The sequence below is a fragment of the Panthera onca genome, chromosome A2, assembly GCF_046562875.1.
Source record: "Panthera onca isolate mPanOnc1 chromosome A2, mPanOnc1 haplotype 2, whole genome shotgun sequence".
In the NCBI taxonomy this organism is placed as follows: Eukaryota; Metazoa; Chordata; class Mammalia; order Carnivora; family Felidae; genus Panthera; species Panthera onca.
The window spans coordinates 34,602,370-34,619,117 of NC_138340.1; the positions used below are offsets into that span (position 1 = coordinate 34,602,370).

A 16,748-nucleotide genomic window follows, 5' to 3' on the forward strand; every position below is an offset into this window, starting at 1 on the left:
CTCAGGTCAAAATGATTAAATGTGCCTGTTCCCTCCCCAGTCTCCGTTCTAATTAGAAAAAAATCATGGACAAAATAGCAGTCACTTCTAAAAATCAAGGAGGAGGTTTTGCCTGTGATTTCTCAATGAAGACCTATGTGACTTCTATTTTGGATGATGGATGCTATCAGATAATGACAAGAGATCAAAATTAAGGCAAGAAAAGCTGTAAGTCATTCTCCTTGAACAATCAGCTGTAGAGCTACATAGGGGAAGAGTTTGATATTTGTAGTATCATTTCTCATTTTTATTTGGGTCTTGTTAGCCCAAGAGTTTAATTTTCTTGCATTACTTTTTCTATTATTGTCTTTCCATTTTTATTAGGTGTCTGCCACTGGACTTCTCTATGGTGGGAATTTCAATGTCTCATATAGTTTTCAATACCAGCTTGGACTTTGGAATTACTCCACTGCCATGTTTTTGTTTTTGTTTTTGTTTTTGTTTTCTTATTGACCTGTCCACCTCTTTTTGTCATGTCACCCTTAACAGTGAAAGGCTGGAAGCCAGTCAGACACACACACACAAGTATTTACTACAGGAAACATAGGGAGGGATGTTGGAGTCAGCTGAGGTTGAGGAAGGAGGAGCTAGGCAAGTCAGATAGCTCCATAGCACGTACCATAATAACTTGAAGTTTGTACTAACAAACATTTCTGAGACCCAGACAGTCCCCATGGAAACAAGGCTTTGCTGTTGAAGTTATATCAAAATTCTCTTCAGTAAATAATCAGGGACAGCGTGTATTTACTTTCCTTCATTGTCCTCGTAAGAATGCTGAATCATCAAATGGAAAGAGAGAACAAAAGGAAAAGGATGCTATTGATTCCTGAATGATAGGTGAAATGCCTCCTAGAGGACTCCACCAATAAGGAAGAGACGAGACAATGGGAGTTTCAGGCTGAAGGGTTTTCAAAAACCCAGACAACAATGGAAAAGTACATTTGTCTTCAGGCTGGCTCATGACTTGCTAAAGAGGTTATGGTTCTGGGTAACTTATTGCCACTGGTGAATATTTACTGTGTTCCAAATAGCAAGACTTTATACTAGATCCTGACCAGGAGTGGGTCTAATTCTGTAGCGCCTGGAGCTTATATGATGAGAACAGGAAGCAGAGCCGGGGGTAGTTTTTAAGAATGATAATGTAGGGGTACCTGGGTGGCTCAGTCACTTAAGCATCCTACTTTGGCTCAGGTCATGATCTCACGGTTTGTGGGTTTGAGCCTTACAGCCTTACAGGCTGACAGCTCAGAGCCTGGAACCTGCTTCTGATTCTGTGTCTCCCTCTCTCTCTCTCTGTCCCTCCCCCACTAGCACTCTGTCTCTCTCTCAAAAAGAAATAAACATTAAAAAATTTACAAAGAATGATAACGTAAAATCTTTAATATACAATAAAGTGCAGTGCATTGGAAGAACCCTCAAGCAAAAATAGGAGCCCTGAAGCTTAAGCTTCACTGATTTCTTGGTAAATCTGCCTGTGACCCTAAAAGTAGAGTAATAAATAATAACAAGGACACTAACAACAATAACAACAACAGGAACAACTATTATATGCTGAGTACCGAGATTTGCGCTAAGCACTTTACATTCATTGTCTCATTTAAAACTCACCATAATCCCATGAATTAGATATTGATTTTTGCAGATGAGGGAACTGAGACTTCGTAATTTACTGAAGGACAGACGGTAGTAGAACTCAATTTGAAATCAGAAATTCTGACTCAACACTCCAAGCTCTTCGCCACCAAAATAGGAGATTCTTAAGAAGTCTCAATAGTATTAAAGCATCATTAAGTGAGATAGCTGAGACAGACTTGGAAAGTTCACAAAAGGTTTTTTTTTTTTTTTTTTTTTTCTAAAGGAGACACTATCTAAAGCAGTAGGTCTCAAACTTGGCACTATTTACATTTGGGGCTGGATAATTCTTTGTTGCGGGGGCTGTTCTGTGAGTTACAAGATGTTTAAAAACATCCATCACACTCTTCTCAGTTGGGATAATCATAAATGTCTCCAGACATTCCCTAATGTCCCCTGGCTGGGGATGACAAGGATAACCTCAGTTGAGAACCAATGACTTAAAAAATAAGAGGTAGCTAGGTAAAAAAGTGGCGGAGGAACACTCCAGAAAGAGCTCACAGCAAGAACAAGGGCAGAGTAGGGAGAAACAGCATGATAGGTACAGGGAAGGGAAAGCAATTTTATGCTACTTGAGGCTGAAAGTCAACACTTAGGATTACTTGGTGATGAAGTAGGAAGGGGTCAAATTTCAAAGGCCACTAAAAGTCATGCTAAGGGGTTAGAGTTTTATTCTATCAGAGGGGAGGGGATACATTTCTGTCTCTGGAAGACAGAAATGTCAATACAACTCTACCAGGAGGTAGACTGGCAATGCTATCTTCCAGTAAGATGTGCTGGGAAAGTCTTTCGTGCTAAACAATTGCATCAGTTTCATGAGGGAAACAGGGTAGAGAACAGATGAAGGCAGCCATGGAAACCTGTATGAAAAATCCATTCTCTTTTTGGCTTTTCTTAAAATAGAGAAGGAAAAATAAAGAACCACAAAGATGTGTCCATGAGCATCAACCTCGTTTACTTCCAAGCTGAGCCATTTAAGTAGTAAGGATTGAATTTTTATAGTATGGCAGACATCGTTCACTGCTTTATCTAATATCCACTCTCCAGTTAGTAGTAGTTAGTTGTCCTTACTAACAATATCCTGATTTTGTGGGGGCAACAATGTTATGCTCTAAGCTAAAATTACTTAGGAATTTTATGATTCCTATGCAACCAGAGGTAGCCAAGTGACCCAGACAAATAAGATATATGCAGGTGCTGTTGGGTGGGCTCCCCCTCCAAACTCACTAGTAAAAGTAAATATACAGTTAAATTCAGAATACTCTAATATTGTAAAGTGGGTGGTAAATCACTTATAACTCGAGTATAAATATTAAAAGGAAGAAACATTTAAAAACTATAACTACAATGATTTGTTAATAAGTAGACCAAGTAAAAAGATGTGAATTGTAACACCAACAACATAAACTGTGTGTGTGGGGGGGTTATAAAATATAGAACTTTGTATGCATCTGAAGTTAAGTTGTTATTAGTTGAAAACAGACTGTTATAACATGGTTTATGTAAGCTTCATGGTAATCACAAAGCCAAAGTCTATAGTAGATAATAAAAGAGAAAGAGAAAGAGAAAGGAATCTAAGCATACCACTACAGAAAATCATCAAATTACAAAAGAAGAGAGCAAGAGAGGACAAAAGGAACAAAGAAACTACAAAACAGAAAACAATTAGCAAAATGGCAATAATGAGTCCATACTTATCAATAATTGCTTTAAGTGTAAATGGATTCAGATCTGCAATCAAAATACACAGAGTGGACAAAAGGTTTAAGAAAAAAACAAGAACCAACTATATGCTGACTACAAGAAACTCATTTCAGATTAAAAAAATTTTTTTAACATTTATTTTTGAAGGCGAGAGAGATAGAACGTGAGCGAGGGAGGGGCAGAGAGAGACAGAGGGAGACACAGAATCCGGAGTAGGCTGCAGGCTCTGAGCCATCAGCACAGAGCCCAATGTGGGGCTTGAACCCATGAACTGTGAGATCATGACCTGGGCCAAAGTTGGACACTAAACCGACTGAGCCATCCAGGAGCCCCCACATTTCAGCTTAAAGATACACATAGGCTTGGGGTACCCGGGTGGCTCAGTTGGTTAAGCACCTAACTTCAGCTCGGGTCACCATCTCACGGTCCCTGAGTTCGAGCCCCACGTGGGGCTCTGGACTGATGGCTCAGAGCCTGGAGCCTGCTTCAGATTCTGTGTCTCCCCTCTCTCTGCTCCTCTTTCACTTGCATTCTCTCTCTCTCTCTCTCTCTCTCTCTCTCTCTTTCTCTCAAAAATAAGTAAACATTAAAAAAATACACATAGGCTTAAAGGGAAGAATGGAAATAGATATTCCATTCAAATGGAAACCAAAAGAGTACCTATACTTGTATCAGACAAAATAGATTTTAAGATAGAAACAATAACAAGACACAAAGGTCCTTATGTTATATAAAAGGGGAAATTCACCAAGAGGATAGCAGCTATAAATATTTATGCGCCAATACTGGAGCATCTAAATAAATAAAGCAAATATGAAAAGATCTAAAGGGAGAAACAGACAGCAATATGATAATAGGAGACTTCAATACCCCACTTTCAACAATGGATAGATCATCCAGACAGAAAATCAATAAGGAAACAATGGACTTAAACTACACGTTAGACCACATGGGCCTAAAAGACATAAAAAGAACATTACACTCAACAGCAGCAGAATACACATTCTCTAGGACAGATCATATGTTAGACCACAACACAAGTCTTAATAAATTTAAGAGTAATGATATCATATCAAGCATCTTTTCTAACCACAAGAGTATGAAACTAGAAATTAACTATAAGAAGAAAACTGGAAAACTCAAATTTTGTGGAGATTAAATAACATATTCCTGAGCAGCTAAAAGGTCAATCAAACAAAAAAATCAAATGGGAAATCCAAAAATATGTTGAGACAAATAACAATGGAAACACAATACAGCAAACTACGGGATGTAGCAAAAGCATTTCTAAGAGAACATTTATAGTGATAATTGCCTACATCAAGAAAAAAGAAAGATTTCAAATAAACAGCCTGACTTCATGCTTCAACAAACTAGAAATAAGGAAAAACTGAGCCCAAAGTCATTAGAAAGAAGGAAATAAGGATCAGAGCAGAAATTAATTATACTAAGTCAGAAAACACAATAAAAAAGTATCAGTGAAACTAAAAGCTGATTTTTTCTTTAGAAAAATATAAACAAAATTGACAAACTTTTAGCTAGACTAAGAAGAAAAATGAGAAGACTCAAATAAAGTCAGAAATGAAAGAGACTTTATAACAAATGATACAGAAATATATGAATTGTAAGAAACTACAATACACAATTATATGCCAACAAATTAGATAACCCAGAAGAAATGGATAAATTCCTAGAAATTCAACCAACCAAGTTGAATCATGAAGAAATAGAAAATCCAAACAGACCAATTACAACTAAGGAGACTGAGTCAGCAATCAAAAATCTTCCAACAAAGAAAATGCCAGGACCAGATGGCCTTACTGGTGAATTCTACCAAACATTCAAAGAATTAATACTTACCCTTCACAAACTCTGCTAAAAGACAAAAGAGGAGGGAACACTTCTAAATTAATTTTACAAGACCAGCATTATCCTCATATCAAAACCAGACAAGGACACTACAAGAAAAGAATATTGTAGTCCAACATCCCTGATGAAAAAATATATAAGAATCCTGAGCAGGATATTAACAAACAGAGTTCAACAATTCATCAAGAAGATCATACACCACGATCAAGTGGGATTTATTCCAAGGATGTAAGGATGGTTCAGCACCCATCAATCACTCAATATGTTACACCACGATAACAAAACGAAGGATAAAAAATCATATGATCATCTCAACAGATACAGAAGACGCATCTGACAAAATTCAACATTCACTTATGATAAAAACTCTCAATGAAGTGGGTGTAGAGGGAATGTACCTGAACATAATAAAGGTCATATATGAAAAGTCCACAGCTAACATCATACTCAAAGGAGAAAAGCTAAAAGCTTTTCCTGTAAAGTCAGGAATAAGACAAAGATGCCTGTACTCACCACTTTTATTTAACACGAAATTGAGAGTCTTAGCCAGAGTAATAGGCAAGAAAAAGAAATAAAATGCATTCAGATTAGAAAGGAAAAAGTAAAACATGACATGGCAGTTTATATATAGAAAATCCTAAAGACTCCACCAAAAAACTGACAGAACTAAAAAAAATTCACTAAAGCTGCAGGATAAAAACTCAATATGTAATAACCAGTTGCATTTTTATACACTAATAATAAACTATCAGAAAGCAGAATTAAGAAAACAATCCCATTTAAAACTGCATCAAAAAGAACAAGATACCTAGCAATAAATTTAACCAAGGAGGGGAAAGACCTGTACCTGAAAAACTACAAGACATTGATGAAAAAACCTGAAGATAAACAGGAAGATATTCCATACTCACGGATTGGCAGAGTTAATGTTGTTAAAATAACCATACCACCCAAAGCAATCTACAGGTGTAATCCCCATGAAAATACCAACCGCATTTTTCACAGATATAAAAAACTATCCTAGTATTTGTATCGGAAACAGAGATGACCTCAAATAGCCAAAGAAATGTTGAGGAAGAAGAACAAAGTTGGAGGCATCACAATTTCTGATTTCAAACCACATTACAAAGCTATAGTAATCAAAACAGTACAGGATTGGCACAAGAACAGATACATAGATAAATGGAGCAGAATAAATAGCTCAGAAATAAACCCATGCACACATGCACAATTAATATATGGAATGCAAGCCAAGAATCTGTAGCGGGGAAAGGGCAGTGTGTTCACTAAATGCTATTGAGAAAACTGGACAGCCGCAGGCAAAAGGAGGAAACTGGACCACTATCTAAAAACACACACAAAAATCAACTCAAAATGGGTTAAAGACTTGAACAAGACTATTTTATTACTCCTAAAAGGAAACACAGGTGGTAGGATCCTAGACATTGGTCTTGGCCTTGATTTTTTAAATTTATTTAACATCAGAAGCAAAGTCAATAAAAACAAAACTAAACACGTAGGACTACATCAAACCAAAAGACTTATGCACTGCATGGGAAGCAGTCAATAAAATGAATAGGCAGCTTAGGTTACAAAATGGAAGAAAGTATTCGTACATCATATATCTGATGAGGGGTAGTATGCAAAATACATAAAAAATTCATACAACTCAAGAGCAAAAGAACCAAAGAGTCCAATCAAAAAATAAGAAGATCTGAATAGACATATTTCCAAAGAAGACATAAAGATGGCCAAAAGGTACTTGAAAAAGTGCTCAATATCACTAATCATCAGGGAAACTCAAGTCAAAACCACCAAAAGATATCACCCTACAAGTGTTAGATTGGGTATTATCAAAAAGGCAAGAAATAACAAGAGTTGGTGAGAACGTGGAGAACAGGGAACAATGGCGCATTGTTGGAGGGAATGTAAAGTCGTGCAGCCATGATGGAGAACAATATGAAGGTTCATCAAAAAATCAAAAATAGAATTACCATATGATCCAGCCATTCCACTTCTAGATATTTATCACAAGGAAACAAAACCACTAACGTGAAAAGATATCTGCACCTTCATATTTATTGCGGCATTATTTACAATAGCCAACACATACAAGCAATCTAAGTATCCATTACCAGATAAATGGATAAAGAAAATGTAGTGTACTGTATGCAACTATTATTCAGGCATACAAAGAATGAATTCTTGCCGATTGTGACAGCATGGATGAATCTTGAGGGCACTATGCTAAGTGAAATAAGGCAGAGAAAGACAAATATCATATAATCGGACTTTTATGTGGAATTAAAAAAAAAAAACTTCTAGATACAGACAACAGATTGGTGATTGCCAGAGGAGGGGGTGGGAGGAAAGGGGTGAGCGGGGGTGGTCAAAAAGCACAAACTTCAAGTTCCAAAATAAGTAAGTCCTGGGGATGTAGTATACAGTATGGTGACTATAGTTAATAATACCGTATTATAACTTGGAAGTTGATAAGTGTGGATCTTAAAAGTTCTCGTGATAAGAAAAAAATATTGTAACTATGTGTAATGATGGATGTTAAACAGAGTCATTGTGGAGATCATTTTGCAATATGTACATATATATCCATTGAATCACTATGTTATACACCTGACACTAATATAATACTGTGTATCAATTATATTTCAATTTTTAAAATGTCATGGTAACATACACTCTCTCCAAAAGTATTTGAAGGCACATACTCTTCACATTTTTACCAGCGTTGGGTAATAACAAATCTTAAATTCTTACTAACCTGATAGGTAAAAGGAAAAAATAAAGTAGTATTTTAAGTTAGATTTTAATTATGAGCAAGGTCGAATATCTTTTTATATTGTTTATTAATTCTTTCAATTTGTCTTTCTTTCATTCTTGTTAGGTGGGTGATTTATCATAGGCTTACTGGCCATTTGCATGGGGATTAGCTGTTTTATAATTTCCTTGTAAGAGACCAGGAATTAATACTAAACACATCTCAGTAAAGGATTATTTTCACGGTGCCAAATAGTTGTGAACCAGTTTGTAATTTATCAGTTTTATCTGATCCAAGATTGCTGAGGATGCCAGCATGTGTCTGAGATTATTTGCCCTTTAGATAAGACATTGCTACCAGCCTTTCTATAAGCACAGTGTTTAGACAATTCGCAATTTTTTAATCTATGATAAGACATTTATGCTCTGATGGAGTCTATGTCCGTGGTAGTGGGACGATTCATATATTGTCAATGGTCTTTGAGTATGAAACATAAATGATAAACTTCCTTTTACTTTTTTATACTTGAAAAAAAAAGTTGGAGGCAACAGGAATAAAGTGCTGGGTTAGAGAGCAATGAGATTCACAGCTAATGAAGGGGACCCCTCTCTTTCCATTTCTTTTCCCCCTCTCTTTCTGCTCCACCCCAAATCCAAAGGTCTGTCCCTCCTGCTCTCGTCACTCACTAAGCTGCAAGCTCACAAGCCTTCCAAGAATACCTCTAACAGTCACACTCTCTCCTGCCTCAGGAACACTGCATTTGCTGTTCCTTGTTCTGGGCCTCTCAGCGAGGCTGGCTTATCTTCCTTCAGGTTTCTGTTGGGAGGTCAGTTCCTCTGAGAAGACACACCTGATGCCCACCATAGGTGGCCACAGTTATTATATTTTATCACGAGACTCTGTTGGATTCCTTCCTGGTACGTACCACAACTATTTAATTGTGTGATTTAAAAAAAAATGTAAATTGTAAAAAATGAATCATTTTGTGTATTTTTTTTTTATTTTATTTTCTATTTTCTCCCACATGAAAATAAGCTCCATGAGAAGCGGTTGGTTATCTGGTGTGCACTGAGTTGGCAAAATATCTCCTTGTCTTGTGCTTGGGCTATGGAAATACTCCCAGACAATGAGGGGAATCGAGCGGTGGGAATATGCTTTCCTGGGCTTGAGTGGGATAGATTACAAAGCCAAGGCTTCTCTTTAGGACGATATTGAGGAGAATAACATTTGCAATAATTCACATACCCCTCTCCAGACCCCTCCCCCCTCTAAAACAACCCCTGCAATTGTAAGTGTCCTGGAGACTAGGTTTCAGGTTAGAAGTATACTCGCTATCAATTTAGCTTGTGTTTAAGCAGAGCTATAATTAGGCTCATGGTATGAAAAGTTACATCAGTTTACACAGACACTTGATTGCTCAGCTCATCATTACCAAATGTCTATAAAAATGAACTAGAAGCTGGAACTTATCTTTGACTCATTCTCCTGCCTAATTACATTTAGGGAAAGAGGCAGTTGGCCATATATATTATTCACGGTCTACAAACTGCCATTTAACAATATTTGCCAAAAGAATAGCACCCACAAAAGGCAAGAAAAGCCAACAATATGTTTTCATTAAGTACATGTATGTATAAATGTGTCTATTTATATATAAAAGATATAAAATTATTTATTTATATTACATATACGTGTATATACATTTATCCAAAACTAATAGGATATATTTGTATTATTTATATTTATGTAAAACATATATAAATACCAAAAATAATTTGCCTAATTAATTAAGTGCAAAAAAGCCCAAAGTAGCAACTGCTCATGTATAACTACACATCAATTTTCATAAATTATATAGTCACTACATTACACATACTCCTCTTTGTTATCTTGAAGGTAGTTGCCAAGTTTAAACTGAATGGGTTTTTTATAACTCATAAGGAAAGAAAGTCTCCATCCTTTAAGGGACAATCCAAATGGGCATCTTAATCTATTCTCATATTTCTCCACTGTGTGTTTGAGTTCTTCCTAATGTCCTCAGATACTTTCACACTTTATAAAACAAACCATCCTCTCCTCTAAGGTTGAACAGGAGCTTACTCTTTAGAAAAGGTCAAGAAATATTCTTTCCTGAAAAGTAGTCTTACCGTCTGATAATGATTCCATCGCAACTCATTTGCTTTATGCCTTAAATCCGATGGCTACATATGACAGTATTTCAGTGCTCATCATTGCCCCAGTGCACTTGCTGCTTGATAACACAATAGGAGAGAAGAGACAAAAGTGGCCAGTGATTAACTAACACATTTCTCCCCAGAGCAAGTCTTTGGAATTCAAACAAAGGCTTCCAACACGTTGGGCTTTGTGATTACTACATTGGGCAACAATAGCCCAACGCAAACTAAGGATGCTTTCCCAAAGAGTCTCTATTAGAATGGACTGGTCTTACCCCTGAGTAAAGAAAAGCTGCTAAGACAGAATCCTTAGGGACCTCTTAGACTTCTTAGAAAACCTCTGGGTTTCATTGCTTGGCCATATGCCCTAGAATTGTGTGCGGGTTTAGGGTAACAAAACAGGAGACAAAAAAGGACCCTAAAAAAAATCACTCCTAAGACATGCAATGACACTCAGCAGCTCAGTTAGATCACTTCCACAGAGAAGGGCGAGTGGGATTGTCTACTACCATCCATTCTTCAGGGTCACCTGGGCAAGGAGAACAGGAGGACCAATCTTTCCATAGCCTGATCCTAAAATCCCACAATCTGCATCTAAGCCTTTTGGGCAAAAAGGTCTGGGATGCCAGGGAAAGCTCCCCAGCACCTCATGCTTTCCAAAGTGACCTTGATAAAAACAGGGAAGCGACAATGTCGATGCTCATCTCAGGGGAGGCAAGGGAGAGGGAGGCCCCGATCAGGCGATAGAGAAGCTGTCTGCCGCTCCTTTCAAAGTACAAAAGATACTTTGCCAAATATTCAGAAGCACTCTTTGGAACTCTCATTTCTACTCACGTCTACTCATTTTTATTGAGATACAAAGCTTGTCCTCATTTGTGCAATAATAGGCGCTTGTTGCAAAATCATTTCAGTCATGAAATAACACCCACGACACGGTTCAGAAATTAAACTTGCAATTTAGCAGGACTACAAAGAACTGAAAAGAGCTTCCTCTTTCCAAAGCCAGCTATCCTAAGGTGTAATGTTTCAGTGCATTCTAACCGGATATGCTGAAGCTCATTCATAGAGCTTTGGCCCTTGATACGAATATAAATATGGGTGAAATATGTAAGCATACTGAATGAGAGGGGAAAGCCACAACAGTTCCCCAACATTCTTTCCAATTCTCATGGATCTTTTCCCACACCTGGCACTGTAGTCAAGAAAGTCCTTTTGTTTGTTTACTGAAACATAAATCTGCCAGGAAAGCCTAACTCTAAATTACTGTTGCATTTCTGATGGAAAGCTGCCACATAATTTAAATTTCAACAGCTCCACGGGTTCCCATATTTCTTATTTGTGATTTGCCACCTCACAGGCGAAGTGCACTGTACTATCATTTTAATAAATAGTCTCAGAATGAAGGTCGTTTTTCTTTGTGTTCAAACTCCATCTGCTTATTTATTTATTTTCTTTCTTTTTACTGACACATCCCGAGATCCAATAAAGGGCTTTGAAAAGTCATTTCATTTCAGAGGTAGCCATCACGTTTCAACAGCCAATAAAACAAATGACCAAATAGAATGATGTCTTCAAACTGCCAAAGAGGCAGTGAGTGAGCGACAACTCTGGTTGTGTCGCTTCGTCTAAAGGGAAAGGACTGTGGTGATTCGTCTTGTTTAGCCACGTAGCTGTGAGTCCACATTATTTTTTAGAAAATCAGCTTGGGTGGGTTTTCTCATCAACGAAGTGTTTCCCCCGTAAAGGCAGATAATTACCTAGCGTATGTGGGAAAATGGAGTCCACTTCATGAAAGAGACGGTACTTAGATACGGATTGAGTCCAATTGGATTCACGGTCCAAGATGTGAAGAGATGGGTATCAAGCGGCTTTTAATCTTGTATGAAACAAAAGATTAAACTGTCAGTATTACAATGAACCACCGTGACGAGCCCTATGATGGAAACCACACTCTTAGAGCTGCTTCTGACGATATGTATGCAAGGAATAGATTTTTCCTGATAACGCATGTAATTAGAGTACAGAACAAAATGTTCTGTTCAAATTCTTGACATGCCCAACTAATAAAGGAAGAGAGGATAAGGCCCTTGCTATTTATTTGCATGAAAAAGCTTCAATATAGGATATACTTTAGAGAAATTAGTTTTTAATCTAGGTGACCAGATGAGATTTTTGACCCTGAACTGTTTTTTGAGTTGACCTGTGAGAATTTATGCAGAGATAAGGTTGCAGTGCTTACAAGCCAGACAGGCATTGCTTTTTTTTTTTTTCATTAATTCCTGAATGTCTCATATAGTCAAGAGAAGCAGAAAATTGGTCCTTTTAAGAGCCCACTGTACGAGAATTTGCTTTTATGAAACATAATCAGCAAGGGTTGGTAGGAATCTTAGCAGGAATGTATTCTTTTTAAATTTAGACATTCAAGAAGTTAGACACATTGATTCAGCAGTGATGGTTCTCCACTGACCTGTATAAAACAGAAATCTGCAGTTGTATATTGTTATGAATATATTTGAGAGGGCCCCTGCTATCATACTATCAGCTTTTCAGGGTGAATTATGGACCACACAATGGGTACTTGAAAGAAAGCTTTACATCAACTCTTGTGCTTGTTTTTCCATGATAAGGGTTACTGTCACCTCAATGGTTATACACAAGAAACTGCTTTTAAGAGAAGTATTTTCCTTGTTTTTAAAAATAACCGGTATCAACATTATCCATACAATACATTACGTAACTGCAGACATCTACACTTAGGATGCAATAAAAAATAGGTAACGCATAAGATAAAAGGCAAATGTATCAAAGCTGTGTTGCTAACATCACTTGAAACACTAACAAGTAAGAATAACTGTTCTCTTCTTCATGCAGATATGAACCATGAAAGTAGTCTGGCTTCTGTTAGTAAGAGACACCAAGTTCCACTCAAATGCTCAAGCCAGATCCAGAGGGCTCCTCTTTGCTTCCTCCTTTTACCTTTCCTTCCACTTCCGAGCCATCAACAAGTTCTGTCAATTCTCCCTTCTAACATGTGCCATGAAGTGGTCAATCCTTTCTAGCTCCATCCTGGACCAGACCACCACCCCTGGTTGCCCGGTCTCCTAAAAAAGTCTTTGTTGTGTTTTGAAGTTCTCTATCTCTGATACCCTTTATTCCATCTTCCATAAAGTAGAGGGAAGAATCGGAGTAAGTTGATCTAGCTTAAAATCTTCAATGTCTTCCCACTGCATTTAGAAAAAATCCAAGCGTATTAAATTCAGAGCCTCTAAAGGTTAGCCTCTGCTTCCCTATCTAACCTTGTTTCCCATGGAAGCAACAACAGTGTACCCATACCTCTTGGCCACCCTAAATTCTTTCTTATTTCAAGGAATGCTCTTCTTTATGTTTGGACTATGTTTCATCCTTCTCTTTTCCTCCTATCTCAGCTAAAATAGCTTCTCCTTGGAGAGCTCTTTCTTCATTGGTATATCTAGAGTAGATCTTGTCCCATTCGGCAATTTCTTTTGTTGTACTTTTCAAAATTTGCAATGATTTTGTTGACTTTTTCTTTGTCCATCTCCCCCCCGCCCCCCCCCCCCCCCAAATATCAGTGTTGTGAAGGCAGGGATAATGTTACTGTTGTGTTTACATGGTGAGCCCTCCCTCAGCATTTGTTGAATGAATATATATTAACTTATTGCCACTGTGCTATTGAACTCTGCTTTCATAGACAGAGGCTGCAAAAACACAGAAATGCAGATAAATTCCAGGGGGAAAAAACAGTCCTTGATTTGGTTCATGTTCAGGAAGCACAGGTTTTCGTTTTTTCCCTACTGTAACATAAATGTTCAATTCTACCTAATTTTCACAAGGGGAAAGTAAAAGGAATAGATATTCCCACACATCACAATCATAAAGCTTACTCAAAGTGTCTATATATTTTTTATTTGTGAGTGGGTGAGCCAGAATTTCCTCTGGATGTGAGCTAAACCCTTTTGGAAGTTTTCTATCTCTTTGGGGCCACTTAAGTAACAGGAAGATACTAGAGTTGTTAACGGTCCCAGAGTGCCACATTTATTGCCAAAGAATATGTAAGCTGACTGTACTCATCTTCTGTATTCACTGTACAAAACAACCATAACAGGCTTGTAAAGAAGTGAAAAAATTCTTGGTTGACATTATTGAAAGCTCTTACATATCAAGCTACAATAAGAGAGCTGAAGAAACCATTTTCTTCTTAAAATTTTTTTTAAATATTTATTTATTTGAGAGACAGAGAGAGAATGAGAATGAGTGGGGGAGGGGCAGAGAGAGAGAGAGACACAGAATCCAAAGCAGGCTCCAGGCTCTGAGCTGTCAGCACAGAACCCGACACGGGCCTCGAACCCACGAACCGTGAGATCATGACCTGAGCTGAAGTCAGACACTTAACCAACTGAGCCACCCAGGTGCCCCTGAAGAAACCATTTTCTAACAACAAATAAGGAAAAAGGATTTTATGGACAAATGTGCTTTAAATGGACAAAATATTTTTACATCGTCCTTCTATTTTAACTTGAGCACTATTTTCTTACTATTATCCATTGCTCACAGGAAAATTGGAAAGCAAGAGAAAAAGAATTAATGAACAAACTACCCCTATACTTATTAACCTAGTAGAATTGCCAAAGGTATGAATTTTATTCCATGTAATTCAAAACTTAGCAAACATGGACATAGTAAGGGACATAATGGAAACTTCATGGAAACTTTAAAAACAAAATGGATGACTTTGAGGGAATATGTCCAACACCAATGTTAAAAGCACATTCTTTTCTGCAATTAGGGATAATGTAATAGCAATTTTTGTAAGCATGGCTCAAATATGATTGAGTGAAATGTTCTTTCATGTAAACCAGGAACAGATACTGTCAAATAGAACTAATCCAGTTATATATAACAGTCTATCCGTCAAGATTAAGGCAGTAGGGGGATTCTGACCTCATTAGGTAGACAGGATCATGTGTCCCCAAAATGCTGCCTACCCCATATGAAGGGATTCCAACCAAACAGATGCAGGGTGGACACAGAGGCATTGATAGGGCCTCTGTGGTTCATGGCACTGGTACTTCCCCGGCTTTGACATGCTTACTTAGGCACACACACGAACCTGTGCATTTGTGCGTCCACATATGCCTGTGGGCACATTTGGATACAACCCATGTGTCAGAGGGAGTAGTAGAGTAATACTGCAAAATTCTGGGCCTTAGTAGCAAACAGGAGTAGAGTATCGCCAAGTCTCTTTCTAGGATCAAAAAGATCCTTACTGGTTGGACTCAACCAGCTTGTTCGCCACCAAGAAAAGGGGTTTGAAAGTCATCCTGTGTCTGCAGGTCAGGCAGAACAGACATCTCTAGGAGAGAGACGGAAAGCTACCGGACTGTGTAGTCAGAAAGAGAAGTCCTTCTACAGAATCACAAAGGCACCTTCCCTCAAATGATGGGGCGGGCGGGGGGGGGGGGCGGAATGTGCCCACTTAACAGCTAATCTGAATCTGAAGCTAGAGTTCTTCTGGTGGAGTAACAAGATTACCACGATGAGAAGTTGGCTGCTCTCGCACATCCCAGGGTGAGACGAGAATGACAGATACTTACAGGAGATCGGACCTATTAACCAAACTCTTCAGCAGCTGCTAAAAAAAGAGAGGAAAAATGAAAAACTAGAGCCTCGCTGTGACCACATACGCACACCCACATGCACGAAACACATGTGCACACACACATGCACAAATACATGTCCACACCCCTGCACACACTCACAAATACACACACACACACTAGTTGGGATATACTTATACCAAAAACAATTGTTTCTCTGAAATTTAAATTTAACTGGGCACCTTGTATTTTCTCTGGCATTTCTACCTCCGTATCTATTCAGTTTTTAAATTCCAGTCTGCTTTGCTGGCCACTGTAGGAATTTAAATTCAACAGATCCTGAGATTGGGCTTCAGAAGCACATGATTGATTGAGAAGGCTCACAGAGAAAGGGAGCCAGGGAGAGGGGCAGGAGACCAGGGGAGAGAGCTATGCAAGGCCGTGTATTCAGCTGGACCTTAGCTTTAGCCTAATCCCAAGAAAAGCTCTGAATTACAGACTGGACCCCATAGTTGGTCCCACTTTGGAGCAAGGAGGGGTGGCCTTTTGTGACCTGTGTTAGGCATTTACGGTAGGCAGCTCCCAGAACTGGGAATAACTTCCCAAGTGAGACTAACCTACTTTGCTGAGAATTCTCTGGGGAAGAAGGTAAATGTCAGCCCTCAGCAATGAGCAATAACATTCATAGCAGGTGGGAGACACGGGAACCTTCCGGGTAAAGAGGATCTTGGCATCAACGTCAACTATAGATATCCTAGTTGTAGGTAGCCAGTTGGACTACATGGACCATCTTTTCACGTTCAAAATCTACTCACGATTTTGATGTTTCAAAAAGGCAGCATCATTTACTGAACTCTGCCTTGGCAAGACTTAATTCTGTCTGGACATACTACACAACACAAACACAGCACTAGTAATAGATATTTCTTTATAATATCT

General features: G+C 38.2%; 1 long non-coding RNA gene across 1 annotated transcript in view; it reads right to left on the bottom strand.

The window, feature by feature from the left end:
• Positions 1-13,742, bottom strand: part of LOC144615695 (uncharacterized) — a 99,670-nt gene extending 85,928 nt beyond the window's left edge. Inside the window, exon 1 of the long non-coding RNA XR_013554153.2 lies at positions 10,168-13,742. This is a non-coding gene — a long non-coding RNA (uncharacterized LOC144615695). The remainder of the gene's footprint in view (positions 1-10,167) is intronic.
• Positions 13,743-16,748: the final 3,006 nt, after the last annotated feature.